Source organism: Oryctolagus cuniculus, chromosome 5 (genome assembly GCF_051225735.1).
Source record: "Oryctolagus cuniculus isolate XC-2025 breed Fujian yellow rabbit chromosome 5, ASM5122573v1, whole genome shotgun sequence".
NCBI lineage: Eukaryota > Metazoa > Chordata > Mammalia > Lagomorpha > Leporidae > Oryctolagus > Oryctolagus cuniculus.
In genome coordinates this window covers 162,497,727-162,519,780 of record NC_142871.1, presented here as the reverse complement: position 1 = coordinate 162,519,780, position 22,054 = coordinate 162,497,727, and positions in this window count along the sequence as shown.

The window sequence follows — 22,054 nt, the reverse complement described above, 5'->3', positions numbered from 1 at the left end:
AGAGAAAGGTCTTCCTTTGCCGTTGGTTCACCCTCCAGTGGCCGCCGCCGCCAGCACACCACGCTGATCCGAAGCCAGGAGCCAGGTGCCTCTCCTAGCCAGGTGCAGGGCCCAAGCACTTGGGCCATCCTCCACTGCACTCCCGGGCCACAACACAGAGCTGGCCTGGAGGAGGGGCAACCAGGACAGAATCCTGTGCTGCAACCAGGACTAGAACCCGGTGTGCCGGGGCTGCAAGGTGGAGGATTAGCCTAGTGAGCTGTGGCACCGGCCTAGTATTTCTTTGAGTGTCTGTTTTCAGTTCTGTGGTCCATACCTGGTGGTGGCATTATTGGGCCATCAGGCAACTCTACGTTTAATCATTTGAGGAACCACTGTGCTTACTTTTAAAGCAATGTATTTTTTCCCCCTATGGCTTTACTAGTGAAAAGATAAGTGGTAATCTTTCAAATCTCTATTCATCCCTCTCACTTTTTTTAATTGGGTAATGTTCACACAATGCTGTTCAAAGCCTTCTGCCCGCAATGAAAAGCAGAAGAAAGTGGAGAAATTATCTTTACATAGACTAGGAAGAAAGGCAGGGGGGAATTGCCTCATGATTATATTAAAAACAATAGTGTATTTCTGAGGAATTCTCAAAACTCTTAGGCCCAGGAATGTTTATGATTTTCCAAGGGTTTGTTCATTCCTTAATCCCGAAGCACAGCAAAAGCGTTATTTTCCTAGTTTTAAAGCAGAAGCTCCAAGACTCCATCATGCACACCTCAAGCTGAAGCCAGCCTCCCCTTGTCTTGCCCCTTGGATCATTTATTTAAGCGGGCAATAATAAAAGGTGTCAGCAGTTCCGTTGTAAGCTCTGGAAGATTTCTCTGAGCATTGACCTTTATGCTTTTGCGTCTTGACAGGTGAGCTGTTCTTACCGTTTCCTGTGAGATATGGTGGGCCACGGGGTCAGGCATGCTAATGATAAAATTACCATTTACCTTTTACCTGGCAGGCCCAGTGCCTGACATTATAAATGTAGGTAACCTTTCACCTGAAGCTCTCTTTTGCTCTACAGCGGCCGTGTCGGAATGAACACACTTATAGTGGCAGAAGACTTATGGGGGAAGAAGGACTGAATTTAGTGCATTTTTTCCCTTTGGGTTTCTTTCGGGGAGGCTCATCCTCTCTCACTCAATCTGGGTGAAATATCATCTGTTCTTGGTGGAGGGGGATTGGAGAGGGGCTGGGGGAGCAGGAGCCTGCCTTTGTCATCTTGATTCTTGGCATTTTTGAAGCCGAGCTCTTGGTCTGGTTTTTCCTCTGAAGCTGCAGGTATTAATAAGGTTTTATGGGTGCCTGCTTGCATCTGTGACTACAGTCCTCATCCTGCTGCTTCCAATAGAAAGATAATGCAGTGCTACCAGGTACCGGATCTGGTTAAGTAATCAGGGGCCTTGTGGAGATAGAGTGATGCAGGCTACAAGTTAGTGCAGAAGAAAAACGAAAGACAGCGTGGCATTGGTCACAGAAGGCTCTGAAGGGACAGGTGGCTGTTTGGCCAAGTCATATGAAGTAACGAAAAACAGTGGGATTGCTAACTATACAGGCCAGTGACGGGGTGCTGTATTGAGCTGGATTGTGATGTATTTATCCGGCAGTCTTTAAGCTGTCGTGGGATGATGCACTTTTCCATAAGTAACATTTAGCTGGTATTACTAGGTAGCAAGAGTCAACGCTGAATGTTGACTTTCTGGTGCTGTTGAGAGTGGGGCACATGAAGAGGGAATGAAGGGAAGGCAAGGGAAAATGGACAGCTTGAGAAAGAGAGATGGAAAGAGGAAGGAAAGACTGGAGGGAAAGAGGAGGAGAGTTTAGCTTTCTGCCCGCGGTCACGTTTCGTTTGAAGGCTGTCCAGCACAGGGAACCCAGCTCCCGGCAGCCTCACAAGTGAGTGAGAACAGGCAGAGGAAGCACAGGTCACCTGCTTCCCAGGTTCTGTACTCAACGCAGGAGAGAGGATGGCTTAGGAGCCGGAATCCGGAACCCCCTGGCTTCTGCGAAGGGCTCTTCCACTTGGGCACTCTCTACAAACTGTGTGTTGGGCTTTCAGGATATTTGGTACTTACAAGAATACTTTGTGCATAATATAATCTGGAAGCCAAGAAATACTGCCTGGTTGAGTACTGTGTTCCTTCAGCTGGAAATCTTGTACCTTGTAGTTGTCTTATGGAGTAAATCTTTAGCTGTGGAATCTCATTATGGATGTGTTCCAGTGAGGAGATATAAATTTTTTGACCATTTGCAGGATGTTCAAATGAAAGCTGGTGCTAATGAAATTATTCTCATGTAATTAGATATATTAAATAATGTCCCAGGTTGGTTCAATGACATGGTTGGACTGCTAATTTTTATTCTTCCCAGGCAAGAAAAGAATCCTCTTTGAAGATTTGTGCCACAAATAGCCCCCGAAGTTGGCTGATTTTGGAATCATTGCTGTGATAAAACTGGAGTTCACCATGGCATCTTATTCATTTTAATTTTGTTTGAAAGACAGAGAGACAGAGAAAGAAAGAGACAGACAGATAGAAAGAGATCTTCCATTTGTTGTTTGCCCATAGAGATGGGCCTGGCTGAAACCAGGAACCCAGAGCTCAGTCTGTCTCCTATGTGGGTAGTGGAAACCCAGGTTCTTGAACATCATCTGCTGCCTCCCAGGAAGCCGGAACCGAATGTGAAATGGCACTCCAGTATGCAATGTGAACATCGCAAGTGGCTTTATTTCTTAAGGATTTGTTTATTTATTTGAAAGGCAGAGTCATGGAGAGAAAGGAAGGGTAGAAAGAGAAAGAGATCTTTTAACCACTGGTTCACTCCCCAAATGGCCTCAATAGTAGAGGCTGGATCAGGCCAAAGCCAGGAGCCAGATACTTCATCTGGTTCGCGCGTACAGCAGGTAGGGGTGGAAGTACTTGGACCATCATCCCTACCTTCCCGGGTACATCAGCAGGGATTAGAATTGGAGAAGCTGGGCCTCGAATGAGGGCTCTGATATGAGATGTCAGCAATTGCAAGCAGTGGTTAAACCCACTGTACTACAATGCCAGCCCCCAAGCGATGTCTAAACTGCTGGGCCAACCAAATACCTTCCCCATGGCATCCTCTGTAAGAAAATCAGGTATTCTCATTCTTCCTCTCTAGGCTGGTAGCCCAGGATGAGTGCACAAGAAAAGATTTTTCTTGGAATTCTTGATTTAAAATCCAGTGTGTTGACAAGGTCCCTATTTAGGCCAAGTGGATTGGCCATCAATTCAGGACATCAGATCATGTTTTCCTTGTCCTGTTTTACAAATCAGGAGTCCAGAATCACAAGAAGCAGTCCATTTCTTCCAGAGAAAGGTCTCAACCATACTTTACTTCATAATTTTTTTTCCCTATCCTTCCCTGGGTCTGGAGTGGTACAGAAGTTAGACCATGGTTTTGTTTCAAACATTTCTCAGGGTTGGACATCCTTGTCATACTCCTTGGCACTGGGGTGTGTGTGTGTGGTAATATATGGTAATATATAATAAAATGTTCATGAAAAAATGTGTATTATTTTAAAAACTAGGCATAGATTTCAACTTTTTTTTTTGCACAAAATAAGTTCACCCTTTACTCCCCTCTTTCCATGAACTTTTGTCAGTATTGCCATTTACCCCAAGGCCATATCTGTCCCTGTGGAGAGGCAGAAGAGCCAAATACTCTGGTCTCAGTAGACAAATTTTCTTTCAATCTGAGTGAATGCTAGTTCTTGGAACAGGGTAGATTTCTTAAGCACTTGAGGTTGATGTTGACTCTTCCAGAGAATCCTATATGTATTTGAGTGTGTGTGCGTATTGTATGAATTTTCTTTCAGTTTTGTTCTCTTAAGAGGACCTTGTCAACAACATTCAAAATGCAGTACTCAGAGAACTGGATCTTTCCAATATTTAAGTCATTCTGGAGATATGTTGGTGTAGTAACTCTTCCAGGCCACCAGAGGGACTATTTGGTACACTCCTAGACCTGAATGTAGGACTTTTCTCTAAGGATCGACCAAACTGAATAAAATGCCTGATTCTCATCAACCAGCCACGCCTGACCCTTCCATTCCAAAGGGTAATGCATTTTGTAGATCGACTGTGAAACTAAATAGGCACCCCTCTTTAGGGAGGTGGCTATCCCTGCTTCAGAAAATATTTATTGATTCTCCAGTTTCAGCACAACATTAATCATGCAGAAAGGCTAAGACGTGCGACTCGGAATCCTGGTGACAGGAGACAGGGGAGCTGGTTTTCCTTTTACAGCAAGACTTCTGTCAACACATTTCTGAAAATTAATCAATAGTCAAATAACTCAAGTGAAGGATTGATCATTCTGGCAGAGACTGAAGTCTACAAGATGTCACACAATTAAAGCAGCAATAATACGTAAGGCGCTTTACTTGACGTTCCTCAAATTTCTACTGATCCCATCACATTCAGTCATCTTTTTCCATCAGTTTCCAGAGCTAGAAAGATAAAAGTCGTGGTAACATATGATGTAGCCATTACACTGGAAATGTAAACTTGGAGAGTGCTTACCACTTTTTCATTTCTAATTTGATAACAAAAAGTAAGATTACACAATCCATATCAGTGGAAAACAGTATGTTATGTTTGCAATGTCTTTTATAGATTATAAACACTTTTTCTTACATTGTGTCAATTATAATCTAATTTTCTTTTAGCTGTTTTCTCATTGAAAGCCATTTTTTAAAAAAGATGCATTTTTTATTACATAGAGGGCCACAAGAAGCAAGGCTCAGCCAAGCTGAAACCAGGAGCCGGGAACTCCAGCTGGGTGGCAGGGGACCAAACACTTGGGCCATCTTCTTCTGCACTCCCAGACACATTTCCAGGGAGCTGAATCAGAGGGGAGCAGCCGGAACTTGAACTGGGGCTCAATTGGGACACTGGCATCGCAGATGGCAGCTTAACCTGCTGTGCCACAATGCTGGCCCTGAAAAACCCTTTTTTTAAAAAAAAAATTTTAGTCTTGTGATTTTACTTGTATTAAATGAACTATTTTATGTTTGCTTATAAATAAATACAGTTCTTCTTTTTTCCTCCTTTGAGTTAGCATTACTGTGGAGCTCATGGGCTTTTACTAAAGGGGGTAGGTAGGTCAAGGTTCAAATTCCTGTGTCTGCCTCTTACTGTGTATGTGATCTGGACAGATCTCCTGGTCCCTTGAAATTGCCCTGAAGTGTAAAAGGGAATCAGAGAAGTCTGATTTCTCCCATGGTGAGAAAAATGGGTTATATCCTTGGCATGTAATTGGCACTTGTAATAATACTTAAGGTTATGTTTTATTATCATTACTATTATTCCTATAAAAACTCTGTTATCCAAAATTTTTCATTTAGAAATCTTTATCACAGAAAAATCTAACATGCTTAAGATAAATGGCATTCAGAATGATAATCACAAGCCACAAGCCACAAATTCTGAATTACCTTGCATCATCAAAAAAATTATATGGCCTAGCTTGAGTGATATGTATATTATAGCATACTCTAATTCTTAACAGTTGTTCATTTATATATTTCATATACTTACCCTTGGTGCCCTGAGATGTTAATCAAACACCAAACTAGGCTGCATAATTTGAAGTTGCCCCTATTCTGTGTATTAATAGACAAACCAACAGATAACAGTTGGAAGAAGTGCTAACTCAGCTCTGAGTAGTGATTGCATCTACAACTAATAATAATGTTTAATAAATATTGGTAAGATTATAATATATGTAGGGGAAATCAGTTGATTTCCAGATTTTCTTTGTATTTCTTGGCCTTTGAGACAGAGTGTACAGAATGTGATGTCATTAACCTGACAAGTTATTTGGGCTATCGGGATTAAGTGTATAGGGTCTGAACCTGTGCGCTTAGGACAAGTTCTGAGCTTAAATCTCAGTGGCTTCACACACAAAAGTTTATGTTCTTCTCATGCTATGAATACAATATGATGTCACCGGGGGCAGGATGAGCTAAGAAATTTGAATTCCACAGAGCAAATGATCATTGTGAAGAATTTCAAGACAGTGAGAGTAGAGCGATGACCTAAGGATGGGGTCCTTGTGAGCATGGGGCTCATGTGGGTTGCGTATTTACGCAGTTGGCCCTGGGAAGGCGGGTGTGCTCCTCGAGGTCACTCTGAGACCCAGCCAGCCCGAGGCTTCATGCAGACACTCACAGCGGTGATTGCAAGGCAGGGGGACACGTGGCACTTACCAGTCCTCCAAGTCAGTCCCGTGGCCACGTCTGCCTCTGGATGAAGGGAAGGTGCTTTCTCATCACACGCTTGGAAGACAAACGGGAGAGAACTGCTGAAGAGTGATGATCATCGCTGACTCCCATTTAAAATTCTGTGTCGGAACCAAATCCAAGCAATTGAGGAACGGAGGAAGGCTCCCTGGGTGGGAGATGCCGGTGCCAACCATCAGTGATAGCTCCAAGGACAGCTATGCATATTTTTGCCACAGTGGCCGGTGTTGGTGTCTGTATTGTGCTTGCCCAGTTCAGCACTCATTGCTCCGGGGGTTCTTTCTGCATGACTGAGGAGTTTGTCCTCATTCCTGCACGGGGCAGGCTGAACGTGCAGGGAGCTGACCCCTAGGCTCCGAGGCATGCTCTGTAGCAAGGTTCTCACATTTTACCATTCTCCAGAACTACTGCTGGCTATTAAAACCCATCCCCAGGAATTCTTGAATCAGTAGGTAGGCTCTGAGCATTCACTTTTTGAAGTTGTTCCTGGGAGTATTAGCCTGGATTCTTAAAAAATGGGTGGGGGTGGGGAGTGCGGCAGGGGTGTTGGTCTCTTTCAGTTTGCTGTGAAAAACTGGCTTATGCAACTACTGTGGAGGCCGAATTGTCCGAAGTGATGGCGTTGGCAGCTTGGAGACCAGGAGAGCCGATGATGTTGTTCCAGTCTAAGTAAAAAGATCTGAGTACACAAGTCTGAGAGCCAGGAGAGCTGATGGTGCAAGTTCTAGTCTGGGTTAAGATTGAAGGCAAGAGAAGACCTATGTCCCAGCTCGAAGACAGCGGGGCAGAGAGAGGATTGTTTCTCACGATTGAGTGAGGACCACCACCTGCGGAGGACAAGCCGCTTCCCTCAGTTGCCGATTCAAAGGATAACTGTGTCCAGAAATACCCTCACAGTGTTCTGACTGAGACCCCTGGAGTGAAAGGTTCAGGCTTGCACCACGTCCTTGCACTCCTCAGAGTTGGATTGGACTGAATTTTTCTGATTAAACTTTCTGGAAGTTCAAGTTTGGGGCACGTGGAAATCCATGAAGACCAGCCTAACGAGAAGGGGCTGTTGATTCAGAAGCTGCTGTAGCAAGACAGTCAGCCCCCCTTTGGTGCTTTGGCAGAGACTAAAGGCAGCAGGGTGGGGTGGGAAGCTCTGCAGTAGAACAAAGGGACGGCTGCAGCTGTGTGCCGAGTGGAGGCTGCTGGGATTGCTGGACTGGGGGCCCGGGGTGGGCCACCTGGAAGCCGAGTGCTCTGGTTTGAATGTGTCCTCCCCAGATCCCGGAGTTGAGACGTAATCTTCCAGGGGATAGGATTAGGATGTGAGGCCTGTAGGAGGCGCTGGAGTCGTGAGAGTGGAGCCCTCGTGAATGGGAGCGATGCCCTCATAAGATGCTGCAGGGAGCTGCCCCACCCTCTGCCATCTGCCGTGCGAGGACACAGCAAGGCATGACCTCTGAATCAAGCAGCAAGCTGTTACCGGACGCTGAGTCTGCTGGCACCTTGGCCTTGCACTCCCCAGTCTCCAGGTCCATGGAAATTTCCATTATTTATGAATGACCCAGTCTACTGTATTTTGTTAGAAAGCAGCCTGAATGGAGGAAGACATGGCATCCCACAGGATTGATTTGGAGTGCTTATTTGGCTTTCTCTGGTTGGTCCCAAGTTGAAATGGGAATAAAGATTAGGGAATACATTAGTTATTAATTAAATTTTGGGCATTTGGGGCTGTAACTGAGTTATTATTTGGCTTCCTGGACTGATAACTAGAGATAATAGTCTGATTTTCTCCACATCTGACTTGTAGATAATAGGCTGTCTTCCTTGCTTGGTTACTGTTTTTATTAATTTTATTTATTTGAAAGGGAGAGGGAGGGAGGCAAGGAGGTATGTGTGTATATATATATTTGTGTGTGTGTATATATATATATATAGAGAGAGAGAGAGAGAGGGAGAGAGAGAGAGGGAGAGAGAGAGAGGGAGAGAGAGAGAGAGACGGAGAGAGAAAGAGAGAAAGAGATCCCATCAGTTGGTTCACTCCCCAAATGCTCACATGGGCTAAAGCCAGGTGCTAGGAGCTCAATTCAGGTCTCTCACATGGGTAGTAGGAACCATCTACTTCCGTCCTTATCTGTTGATTCTCGGGATGTGCGTTAGCAGGAAGTTGGATTCAGGAGTGGAGCTGGGACCCAGACCCGGGCACTCCATTGTGTGATGCAGTCTTCCCAAGCGAGTGTGTTAACTGCCAGGCCAAAGCCCACTCCCTGTGTTGGTTACTGTAGGTAAGGTGATTTTTTTCTTAGGCTGGCTGCTGCGGACTGTGGGTTGGAGGTCTATTTTTATATACGATCTGGCCACTGTCCATTTGTATATTGAATCTGTGTGGCATTATCCTTGATAGCAAGAGCACTCGGCAAGTTTGTCACCCAAGAGAGTAAGTGAATTGTCATCCAAGCAATTTTCAGGTTGAAAACCTGCCTGCTTTGCTTCAAGGTCTATAACCACAAGTGTTGTATGCGCAAGAGATATGCAAAGATCCAATGGGTGCAGAGAGGAATCTTAAAGTGGAATATAATTATTATTATTAATAATAATAATAAAGTAAAATAAATTCTCCAAACTCCATTTGGTAGCCCAAGCTGCTTAAAATATCATTTCACTCACTATAATTTGATGTGTGAAATTCCAGTGAGGATTTACAGTTCAGTTCCCATTCCTAAGGGATTCCCATGAAGGCCTTCTCAGGATTTATTCTGAGACTTTGTGGATGCTTGGGATTATCGGGTAAAATCCATGTAAAAGCTCACCGTGTCAAGGAGCCGTTTGCCCGCTCTGACAGGCCCTCATGTGCCCAGTGCCGCAGCAGCGCCCTCTGCTGTCTCGTTCGCTGTCCCCCCTGTTTCCCGTCCGCTCTCCAGGGCCATCCATCCACATTCTCCATAGGCTGTCTGGCGCGATGCTGACAGCGCCCGGTGTCACTTTTACCAGTGATTATTGAGTTAGGAAGATGGATTTCGGTCTGGTGAGGCTGCATTTTTCTCATTGCTGGATCAAGAGAGTGTGTGCTTTTCATCACTAATTACCTGCCCTAATTTTAGCTTGCAGTTGATTTACAATGTGACCTGGGGCGAGACCCTTGACCTTTCTGCGATTTCTCCCTCCTCTTGGTTTCTTCTTATCTGACCAGAGCACAATTTAAAAATGTGCTCATGTTATCTAAAACTTGTAAAGTAGACCCCCCGCCACTCTGTTTTATTTAAAAAATATTTATTTATTTTTGAAACAGAGACTGGGAAAGAGAGAAAAAGAGAGAGGGAGCGAGAGTCTGATCAGTGCTGAGTGCTGGGGCTGGACCAGGCTGACGCTGGGAGCTGGGATCCATCCAGGCCTTCCATGGGGTGGTGTGGTGCTACAACCAAGAGGGTAGGATTTAGGTAAGAGGGGAACACAGGAACTGAAATAAAAGGGATTTTTTTCTGAAATGAAAGGGATTTTTTTAAAAAAAGATATATTGACTTATTTGAAAGAAAGACTTACAGAGAGAGAGAGGGAGGTACACACAGAGAGAGAGAGAGAGAGAGAGAGAGAGAGAAAGAGAGAGAGAGAGAGAGAGAAAGTGCTTCCATCTGCTGGTTTACTCCCCAAATGACTGCAACAACCAGGACTGAGTCAGGTTGAAGCCAGGAGCCTGGAACTCTTTCTGGGTCTCCCACACGTGTGGCAGGGGCCTAAGCACTTGGGCCATCTTCCACTCCTTTCCCATGGCTCATTAGCAGGGAGCTGGATTGGAAGCGGAGCAGCCAGGACTCGAACCGGCACTCACATGAGATGCTGGCATCGCAAGTGTGGCTTAACTTGTTGTGCCTCAACTCTGCCCCAGAGAGGGATTTTTAAAGATTTATGTCACTTATGTATTTGAAAGACAAAGAGAGAGAGAGAGAGAGAGAGAGAGAGAACAAGGAAAGGTGTCTTCTGTTTGCTGGTTCATTCCCTAGATGGCAGCAATGGCTGGGGCTGGGTCAACAGTGAACAACTAGGTAGACTGTCTCTCTTTCTCTTTCTCTCTGTCTTCCTGTGTCCACACTTCAAATACACACATAAAGAAATCTTTTACCAAAAGGCTCTCTGGGCTGTTCTGAGGCGCGCGAGCCGCTGGGAATCATTTGGAAATGACTCTTCCAGAATCTCAGGGGGAGGCCCCTCCAGCTTCCTGAGATCAAGTCTCAAGAAGGGTCCACACGGAGTCTTGTTGTGGTTACAGTGCCTTTCGCTTATAGTGAAACTGCAGCGTGTTACTGTTGCCGCAGAAGACTGTCCGTGGGGAGGCTTCACGCGCACTAAGGCAGTTACCTTAGCCCCCCGCTGCCCTCTGGAGCTGTGGCCTCCTTACAGCCGTGTCAAGGCCCGGAAGATGAGAACGGAACACAGAAGAGGTACAATGAGGTGGAGGGACAAGGGAAGGCCTCCCCCGAGATAATATGGCAAAAACAGCAAAAAATGGGAAATACGGCTGCCCCGATTTTTGTAAATTGGTTATTATGTGCACTTTCATGTAGCGTAATTTTGGTGCCAAACATATTTTTCTTCCCCTTAGGACTTTACTGTTCCTCCAAATAACCTGTTTTTAATGATGCTTCACATTGATATGGAAGAAAAAATAACTAGACTATGTCTTCACAAGGCTGTCAGAAGACACAAATGGCCCATCAAGTTGTTTTGTCAGTTTTTAAAATACGAGATTTTAATCATATGATAAATGCTTATTCTGTAATGGTAAGAGAAATATCAGAGTGCAAAATTGCTTTTGTAATAAAATCTCAGTTGTATGAACTATATAAAAAAGTAGAACACTAAAATATCAAGCCACTATTGGTTCTCCCAGGTACTGAGATGATTGATTTAAATTAAAATAATTACTCCTTTTGATATTTTCCAAATTTCTAAATTAACAGCTACTACTTTTGAACTCAAGAAAAGATAAGCTTGATTTTATAATTGCCATGACTGGGATCAGAACAGAAAGAGACATGGGAGTGACAGAGAAGTAGGCAAAGGATGTGGAGAGAGAAAAAGAGAGGCAGAGACAGACAGACAGACAGACAGACACATACACACACAGAGAGATGGAAAAACGAAGGGAGGCTGTAAGGGCACATTCTGTTGACAGCCCTAGGGATGTCGTTTTAAGATTCCATCTTCAAGCTGGGGCTTTTGATCCTCTCCGCGGCCCAGTCCCTGGTCAGAGGCACTGTAGAAGAATGCTCTTGTCCAGCGTACTGGTTTTCTTCACAGTGGCTTGTGGAGCCAACGGCTTTGCTTCCCCCATCCGCACCGACAATAGCACTGAGCCCCTGGACCCTGCTTTGTAGTCATTTGCGTATTGATAAATGAGTCACTAGATGGCGAAGTTCCAATGTTTTAGAAAAATATTTCCTTAGATCTGTTCTGCATCGCTCTACTGCCCAGAGTGCTCTCAGATCAATCAGGGGGATACCAAGCCCCAGCCCCGAGGACAGAACGTCCCTTTGTCCCCAAGGTGAGTCCGGTGCTGTCCTGGAGAGGGACTCCAGTCCTTGTGAGATTGGCAGGTGGATTAGGCCATGAATATGCAGACAGCAGGATGAAGGGAATGAGTCCCTGGTCCGTAATGACGGAATTACAATTTTAAAATGGAATGAGTTAGATAGTTATTATCAGTGTAATTATTCATAAATGTGCCTAATTATTCATAATTATTCAGAAGCATATTACTTCCCTGATTGCCATAAGTGATCTCAGAGGCCAATTACAATTGGATTCTGATCATAAGACTCAGTGGCTATTACTCCTCCCGTCTTGAATCCAGATCCAGAGCTTGGTCCCTGGCCTGGCAGCATGGGGGTCTTTTGCATCATCTGGCCCTTTAAATACACCCCACAAACTGGCTGTGCTAAACCCAGTTGATTTCAAAGCCCCTGTTATCCTTTTTTACCCCTTTCTGGTCCCAAGCTCCTCTTGTTTGGGTTCAGGCTGTTCCTTCGAGGGCGCACGCTGCTGTTTAATTAGGACTCTCTTGTTGTCATCCCGGCATTTGATATCTTAATAGCATTGGAGAGCACGTGTGGGGAAGCAGGCAAGCGGGGAGGGACCCCGGTGCAGATGAAGGGTCTGTGGAGAAGCCAGACGCCCTGGAAGCCTTGGCCATCCTTGATGTCCTGCACACCCGCAGGCCCTCGCAGGTGGGAGAAATGCGCGCCTGACTCACCAGCAAGAGGGTGCAGGTCCCGGCCTCTGCTACGCACAGTCGCTGGAGAGCAGAGGACATTTTCAGGGTGCCGCTCTGGCCTGCATGTGGACAGGGGCCCAGGCTTTGCTGCCTGCTGTTTGTGCAGCCTGTGAGGTCAGACCACAGCTCCATTTCGACTTCTTTTCTCCCCCTCTCCCTGGAAAACATTACAGCAATTACCATATTGTGGGGCGGCATTATCAAGTGCAAATTAGCATATAGATTAGTTCTGGGGGGCAGGGAGGAGAGGTGGGTTAAGATCTTTAAAATCACGTGTGGATCTGTGACTCGGAGCACGGGCAGAAATCTTCCAGGAGCCGGTCGACCCGACACTGTGTGTCCACCCGTGGGTCTGATGGGTGTCAGCTGACATTTTCTGGAAACAAAGACAACTCCGTTCTAATGGTGGCTGAGACATGCCTAGGACGTGGGCAGTGTACGAAGTTCCAGATCTGTCCAGTGGATTCTAAGACTTTCACCAGCACTTTGTTGCTGGACAGAGAATCCTTCCTTTGATGGTTAAGAACTCTCAATAATGAAAAAAAAAAAAAAAAAGAACACTCAATAATGAACTGGAATCACTAAGTCCAGGTTTAGAATTCAGTCCAATAGATGGAAATTGTTCAGTTTTTACTGACAGGGTTAAAAAAAGAGACACCAGAGAGAAAAAGAATGTAATACAGATTGAGACTTTTTGGGAAAATAGCAAAAGATAGGATGCAAAAAGAAGATAGATTGATTTACTGCATTTCTAAAGGATATATAATAGATTGATTGGGGCCGGCGCTGTGGTGTATCGGGTGAAGCTGCCGCCTGCAGTGCCAGCATCCCATATGGGCACTGTTTCAGGTCCCAGCAGCTCCACCCTCTGATCCAGCTCTCTGCTATGGCCTGGGGAAGCAGTGGAGGATGGCCTAAATCCTTGGGCCTCTGCACCTGCACGGGGAACCTAGAGGAAGCTCCTGGCTTCGGATCGGCCCATTTGGGGAGTGAACCAGCAGATGGAAGACTTCTCTCTACAGTCACCAAGCTACATGGTCAAGTGTTTATTGATAACCTAGTGTTGCACAATACTGGAATGGTACAAAATACAGGATGCAGCATCAGTCAGGAAAATTCCCATACACAGTCTTCTGAAGAAATTGCATGGATTAAACCTATCATTGCTGTAGAAGAGAAGTCAGAGGAAGGAAGACCCCTGAGTCGAGAGTGGCCAAGACGATTTCAGCAGGATTTGGGAACTGACTGGACCATCAACAGAGAGTAGAAAGAACTTCTTTTGAGGATGTCCTACATCAGGCTGCTGGGCCGGGACTTCAGAAGTCAGGGGCGAATGGAAGAGGGGGCTGCACGCAGAGAGCAGCCTTGCAGAACAGAGGGGCTGTGTGGGGGTGGTGGGAGGTGAGTATAAAACTGGAATAAAGGGGCCGGCGCTGTGCCTCACTTGGCTAATCCTCCGCCTGCGGCGCCAGAATCCCATATGGGTGCCGGGTGCTAGTCCCGGTTGCTCCTCTTTCATTCCAACTCTCTGCTGTGGCCCGGGAGTGCAGTGGAGGATGGCCCAGGTGCTTGGGCCCTGCACCCGCATGGGAGACTAGGAGGAGGCGCCTGGCTCCTGGCTTTGGATCGGCGCAGTGTGCCGGCCGTATTTGCCATTTGGGGGGTGAACCAACGGAAGGAAGACCTTTCTCTCTGTCTCTCCCTCTCACTGTAACTCTACCTGTCAAATAAAAAAAAACTTTAAAAAAACAGTTAAGCTTATTTAAAAAAAAAAAAAAACTGGAGTAAAAATACCTGAGGCACACGTGTTAACCTCTTCCATTGACTCTAATGGAAACATTCCTGAAAAATCCTTGTGTGATAAATGGGATGAATTATTTTCTCATGTGCTGTTCCTGGCACATAGTAGGCACAAAGCCTTTGCCTAACTTAATTAGCTGAGTTTGCTACGGCTTAGTTCAGTTAGATTTAAAACCATTTAGGGGCAGCCCAGGTTGCAGCGTTAATTAAGCATGCAAATTTCTCTGTGGCAAGTATTGTTGCTAAACTCAGGGACAGTTGAAATAAATTGTATTCTGTTAAAATAAACAGTTTCTCTTAAAAAGCACTAACACCCCAAATCCTTTTTGGGATCATCTCAGCTCTGCTGGTCGGGCTCAGGTTTAGGTTGGGTTACAGGAGAAGCTGCTCCAGCAAAACAGAAAAATAGAGGATGTATTTGTGGGAGGGTGGAGTGGGCTGACAGGTGAGCAGGAGTGGCACAGAGAAGGTTTCCTTTGCCCTAGTGACTTGCAGGATGAAGGCCAGAAGACTGGGGCTCCATAGGCTGACAGGTCAATGTGGCACAAAGCAAACGGGGGTCAACACGGCCTCTTTGATCACTGGAGACAGCACTGCACGTTTCATGCTACATTAGGTCGAGTTAAAAACTTAAGCTGGTCCCATGAAGGTTTTATCAGTAGTGTGAACAAGGTAGAGATTGCTGGACAAGATGGGATTGGAGTCGGGGCTTGAAAGAGCAAAGTGAAATGTGTAATTCAGTACGACGTCCCGAGTTGTAGCCCCAGCGATAGTCCCCATTTGAGGAAAGATGTTTCCATCAACTTCCCAGGCCCCGAAAGATCATCCTCAGGGTGTATTCCTTTTGGTTTGTGTTAAGATTTATTTATTTATTTGAAAGGCAGAGACAGAGACAGAGACACAGAGAGATGTTCCAGCAACTTGTCTACTCTAAATGTCTACAACAGCCAGGGCTGTGCCAGGCCGAAGCTGAGAGCCAGGAGTTCCAGCCTGATCTCCTGTGTGGGTAGCCGGGGCCCAAGTCCTTGGGTCATCCTCCGCTGCTTTCCCAGGTTCTTAGCAGGGAGCTGGGTTGGGAGCAGAGCAGCCGGGGCTCTAACTGGCCCTGTGATATGGGCTGCTGGCATCGCAAGCGGAAGCTTGGCCTGCTGTTCCACCATGTCCGTCCTCTGGGTGTGTTCTCCAGTGTCTTTCACACCCAGATTCTCCAAATGCTGAGAGAGGCTGCACATAAAAATGACAAGGTTTTCATCATCAGAGAGAAGTCCCTGATGTAATACGTATTTGTAAAAGGAATATTTGTTGAAAAAAGTTTTGCCTTTCTTTCAGTTTGATTCCTCAGACCTTGTAGCTTTGATCATCTGTACGGAGTTTTGTTATTTATTTTCTAACACTTATTACTGATATGATAGTTTTTTTTTATTTTGTGAAAGTCATTGTCCTCCAATTAGATTTTAAGCTGTTGCAGATGTGAAAGAAAACTCAGATAAATTAAGTTTAATGATTTTTTTAAGCAAAAAAAAAAATGTTCCTAGTATGGGGTAGCATTTCTGGACCCAAGCTGTTGCAGAATACCCTGCCCTACCACATGTGCAAGTGGTGTTTATAAGCAGAGAAGAAGTATGACTACAGAAACAACCTGATTGGCTGCAGTTGGCATCTGTCTTATGTGAACGTAGTCTGATCAGTTGGCAGCCTATGATTGGCTGAAGTTTGGCTGCTAAGATTGGCTGAGACTCAGCTGTCTTGAAGATATCAAAACAAGTTACTTTGATTTACATACTAGGTTAGGTTGCAGTTTACTTCTTGCAGGCATAGCTTTGGGCCACCTTTTATGACCTAAATAAGGAAACAGACTTAGACCAAATTTTTCTAGTGAGCACAGAACAGAGACTTTCAGATCTTTTCTCCTCGTGGTATCCATTTTCACGTGTTGGTTAATACATGAATGTGCAGTGACAGTGAGGGTAGCTATGATCTGGTTAGGATAGGCACTACATGAGGCATCAGAACATGTTGGGCTGTTTGCTTCCTGGCAGGTGGCATGAGAATGAGTAAGCTAAAATCTTGTTGATCCTCAGTTTGATCCTATGTAAAATATGCATGGGGATTAATACCCTACTGGTGTAATAGGATCAAATAGATTGTATTTAGAAGGATCAAACAGATCACTGTGTACTAAAGTGTTCTGACCATGAGTGAATTCCACTGTCAGGGTACTCTTTGTATATCATCAGCCGTGTGCTTGAGGCTTCCTATTCTAAGGGGAGAATGGATCAGCTGGAATCAGGCCAGTCCCAAGCCAGGGTGGTAGAGCCTCTCTTCTGATATTGTGTGAGAGGTGAGACCGTTGGCCCAAAAACAGAGCTGTGGGGCTTCTAACCCAGAACGCTCTGTCTACAGAATTGCTCCTCTGCCCCTTTCATCCAAAGAGTTGATAACAGGGACAGAGAAAATTAAAAGGCCATCTGATTTGAGATCAGACTAAAAACAAAATAGAGCATCAAGCCAAGCAAATCCCTTCAAATCCAGGTATACAGGGCATGCGATTTCTTGGAAGTCAGGCAAAGCTAACTGTTGAAGTGCTTCTTGGTTGCATGAAATATACCATGTCATGGGAGGATGTGGTTGAAAAATGTCATTCACTCGTTTACCCACCGGGCCAGCTCTCCAAGGGTAATCTGGTCCAGATGTTTGTACTGTGTTTTTCTCTCATTCTACGTGTTTGCCTAACAGGTCCCCAATCCATCATAGATACATTAGGCTTCCAAAGGGAAAATTAAGGTGCTGGGAGCATTGATTATCGAAATAGGGTCAATTCCAAGAAACATCAATACATATCCATAATACAACTCAAGAATGTCTCTTTATCTAAGTCCTGCTTATAATCATCTCAGTAGAGCCTCAAAAGACTTACTCACTAACCCTGTGTCAGCCTGTCGTTCCAGACTATTTTATTTTATTATTTTTTTTTAATTTTTTTGACAGGCAGAGTGGACAGTGAGAGAGAGAGACAGAGAGAAAGGTCTTCCTTTGCCGTTGGTTCACCCTCCAATGGCCGCCGCGGCCAGCGCGCTGCGGCCGGTGCACCGCGCTGATCCGATGGCAGGAGCCAGGAGCCAGGTGCTTCTCCTGGTCTCCCATGGGGTGCAGGGCCCAAGCACTTGGGCCATCCTCCACTGCACTCCCGGGCCACAGCAGAGAGCTGGCCTGGAAGAGGGGCAACTGGGACAGAATGCGGCGCCCCAACCGGGACTAGAACCCAGTGTGCCAGTGCTTCAAGGTGGAGGATTAGCCTAGTGAGCCGCGGTGCCAGCCCAGACTATTTTAAAATGCATCCAGGATTGAGTCACCATTCTGAGGTAAGGCTGACAGTGAGAGCACTGCTTCAAAACTTGTAAAGATAACCCATTAGCTTACCATATTGTTTGAATAACCTCAAACATTCATGCTAAGTAAGGAGGTGTCTGCTGTGGGGAAATTAATTTATAATGAAAGTCGCAGCTTGCTCCGTGCTAAACAGAGCGATCTACGTGAAGCGAGGAGGGGAAAGAACCAGCCTGCTTCCTTCCCCAAAGCCAGAGGTGATGGCACAGGGGCTGGAAATCTTAAGGTTACAATAAATTTATTTAAGTGAATAATTAGTGAAATTATTTTCATGAAATAAGCCATATTTGCTGTGAGTTACACAGATAGACGGACACTACAGTCACTGTCACCCTGCAGAGGTCCTCTTCATTCGCTCTTGATTTGGAAATCCTTGAAATTTCTGTTCCTGAGCAGCTCGGCCGTGCCTAACAGTCCTCTAGGGGAGGGGTGGCTTCTGCCACTACGGGAGAGGCCTGAGCCAGTTGCTGTCCGCCGCCTTCCTGAAGAGTGACAGTCTTTATAACCTTGTAGCCACAAATTAAAGTCAGACTTGGAACTTGATTTGGATCCTGTTACCGCTCAAGTTAAGAGTTTGGCATGGATAGGACCCTCTGTCAGGGCCCAAGGAGCCCCGAGAACCCTAGACACGGAATGAGAAACCCACCCCTCAGTCATTCCACTTCTTCCTCCCAAGAGCTTTTCAACAGAAAGCTCTTTTGCTTTTTATGTTTTATAGGTTATGATCACGTTTCTGCTATAGCTTAACGGTTTTTTCTTTCTCATAGAGATCTTCAGTAAAAAGCTGACTCCCAATACTGGAAAGTGTGAATTACTCTCTTACTGTGAGTCGTGTCATAAATCCTGCGCTCAACTATCAATGTCAATAACAAGCAGGAGAAAATCTCTGCTCTCTTCCAAACCTGAAGTTGAGTCTAACACACCCCATGAGGTTATTAAAAAAGTATTAAAATATTTAAAAAATGAATTTATTTTGGTGCAAATAAAGTTGAAACCCATGGGGCCAGCGCTGTGGTACAGTGGGTTAAGCAGGCTCCGCCATCCCATAGGGGTGCAGGTTCAAGATTCCACTGGAGTCCTGGCTGCTCCGGTTCCAATCCAGCTCCCTTCTAATGTGCCTGGGAAAGCAATGGAAGATGACCTGAGTACCTGAGCCCCTGTACCCACGTAGGAGACCAAGAAGAAGCTCCTGGCTCCTGGCTCTGGCCTGATATAGCCCTGGTATAGCACTACCATTTGGGGAGTGAACAAGCAGTTGAAAGATTTCTGTCTCTGTCTCTCATCTCTCTCTCTAATGTTGCCTTTCAAATAAATAAGTCTTTTTTTTTTTTTTTTAAAGGTTTACTTATTTATTTGAAAGTCAGAGTTACACGGAGAGAGGAGAGGCAGAGAGAGAAATTGGTTTACTCCCCAATTGGCCCCAACAGCTGGAGCTGTGCCGATCTGAAGCCAGGAGCCAGGAGTCTCTTCCGGGTCTCCCACATGGGTTCAGCGGCCCAAGGACTTGGGCCATCTTCTACTGCTTTCCCAGGCATAGCAGAGAGCTGGATTGGAAGTGGAGCAGCTGGGTCTTGAACCGGCGCCCATGTGGGATGCCGGTGCTTCAGACCGGGGTGTTAACCCACTGTGCCACAGCGCCGGCCCCTAAATAAGTAAATCTTTAAAAACAATTGAAATCCTTGGCCGGCGCCGCGGCTCACTAGGCTAATCCTCCGCCTAGCGGCGCCAGCACACCGGGTTCTAGTCCCGGTCAGGGCGCCGGATTCTGTCCCGGTTGCCCCTCTTCCAGGCCAGCCCTCTGCTGTGGCCCGGGAGTGCAGTGGAGGATGGCCCAGGTGCTTGGGCCCTGCACCCCATGGGAGACCAGGAAAAGCACCTGGCTCCTGGCTCCTGCCATCGGATCAGCGCGGTGCGCCGGCCGCAGCGTGCCGGCCGCGGCGGCCATTGGAGGGTGAACCAACGGCAAAGGAAGACCTTTCTCTCTGTCTCTCTCTCTCACTGTCCACTCTGTCTGTCAAAAAAAAAAAAAAAACAAAACAAAACAAAACAAAACAAAAAAAACCAAAAAACAATTGAAATCCTTGAATATGAGAGGTCTTCAAAAGTTCATGAAAAGTGCTATGAAAAAATTATGCATGGACGTCAAGACTTTTTTGCACCGAAATAAACTTATTTTATAACTCCATTTCCCCACAATCTTTTTGAAGTACACTCATTTGTGTGTGTCATGATGTTGTGTGCATGTGTAGCTATGTGCAATAAATAAATGAGCGTTGTTACATAAGAGCTCTCTCAGTGCACTGTGCGGTATCTTACCTCTGCATTTACAATAAATTTTCATTTACACCAATTAATGGACCTTGAGGAAATTATCATACAACATTTATTGATATTGACATTTAATAAATAAAATGAGAAAGTTTCAAGATGACCTTTTCCCCACCACAGTACTTTTAAAAACTTTTTATTTTGAAACTTTTTCTTTCAAAAAGTTTTTATTATTGACATTTTCAAACCTGTGCGAAAATGTACACTCAGCCCCATGCATTAATTACCCAGCTTCTCCAATAATCAACATTTTGTCCATCTGACATTTTTTCTTCATCATTTATCTTCCCACGGAGACAAGCTTAATTTTATAATTCTTTCACTTTCTTTAAAAAAAATCTTAATAATTGTTTAATATTACACTGCCAACAACCCTCACTCATCCCTCGATGGAGCCAGGCTGTAATTCTGTCTCTGGTTTGCAAGGCTTCCTGCTAAACCTAAACCCTTAAGCTATGTTCTTGCAGACTGGGACATTAGCAAGATCTCTCGATTGAATTACAGAATTGCATTCCACCAAGGATTCAGTTTTGTAGAGTACTTAACATTGAACTACATGAGGAGGCACGAGAGTAATGGGTCTTTTCAGTAATACCATCTTTTTTTTTTTCTTCCATAAATCAAAGACGGCATTGCAAGACCTCTAGTTATGTGGCATGAATGGACTTCAAGGTATTTGGGGGCTGGCAGTGGCCCCCGAATTAAGACATTTCTGGCATCTCCTGAAGGTTTATCCTTTTACTTGTAGTTGTTAATATAAATAATTAAAGAACAGGAGAGCTTTCCCATGATTTGAGACTTTGTGGGGATAAAGATTCAACCATTTCTACCACCCTCAAAGCTGAAACAGAAGAGACCCACTTAATTCATTTCTGCTTCTGCCAGGGACGTGTTCTGGGGCTCTCGGATTTTGCCCTCTAGCCCTGAGGATCGGAGTTCACAGGTCACTCTTTCGGATTTGGCCCCGGCGGTACAATCGAGAGACTCTGTGGAGAGTATCGTATCCTTGGGAAAGGCCCTGGCCCACACACTTGAACCTGAGCAAACTTGACTGTGTCTGGGAGTTCAAAGACAGGCTGTGCTTGTTTCTAACTGAGTGCGGGTTCCCTCGTTATTTTGCCGCAGTGGTTCTGAACCTAGGAGTCTCTACCAAAGTGTCCTCTGATCCTTCGAGAATGTGAATTTTTTGGAAAATTTCTCAAAGCAATACTTCATTTCATTTGAAAAAGGATGCTGGCTGCAAATGCAGGAACACAGAGAGGAACTGGAGAAAGGGGGGAAGAGAAAGCTGTAAGAATTTGGAATCAAAATCCCATCAACCTTTGGGGGTAATGGGACTCTTCTGCATCCCAGTCACGGTGGTGGCTACACAGTCCATACATGTGTTAAGGCTTATGGAACTGAACATTAACAGAAAAAAAAAAGTTGATTTTACAGTAGGGTAATGTTAAAAAGAAAACTGGTTGTGAACTAGGGGAAAAACAAAACCCCAACTCTGTTTCAGTTTGAAAATAAAAGAAGATTCTTGAAAGGAAACAGCACCTTGGGATGATTGATTATTTCAAAACTTGCTTAAAAATTCTAAAAGATTTTTTATTTTTTACTTATTGAGCAAGTGAGGTTGCAGCGGCAGAACATTTGAAAAGTTACCAAGAATCTCCTAATTATAATAAATTATAATAAACCACCTTCAAAAAATTCCATCGGCTTCTGCTCCTCCTTCCTGTCCTGGGTCAGAGCTTCAGGGTGGGACGGACAGGGCCCTTGCTCCTCAGTGGTCTGAAGAATCAGCACCTGCATTTCAGCAGGGTGGCCCCGGGGGGCCCAGGTGCCCAGGGAAGTTTGCGGGTGACCCGGGACGTTCCCAGCTGCCTTGCAGCTGCTGAGGCCTGAGCATGTTTTCCCTCCCCTCGAAGGTGGCCGCCAGGAAGCACGGCCCTGCTGCTCCTAGCAGTCCACAGGGAGGGTGTTTTCCT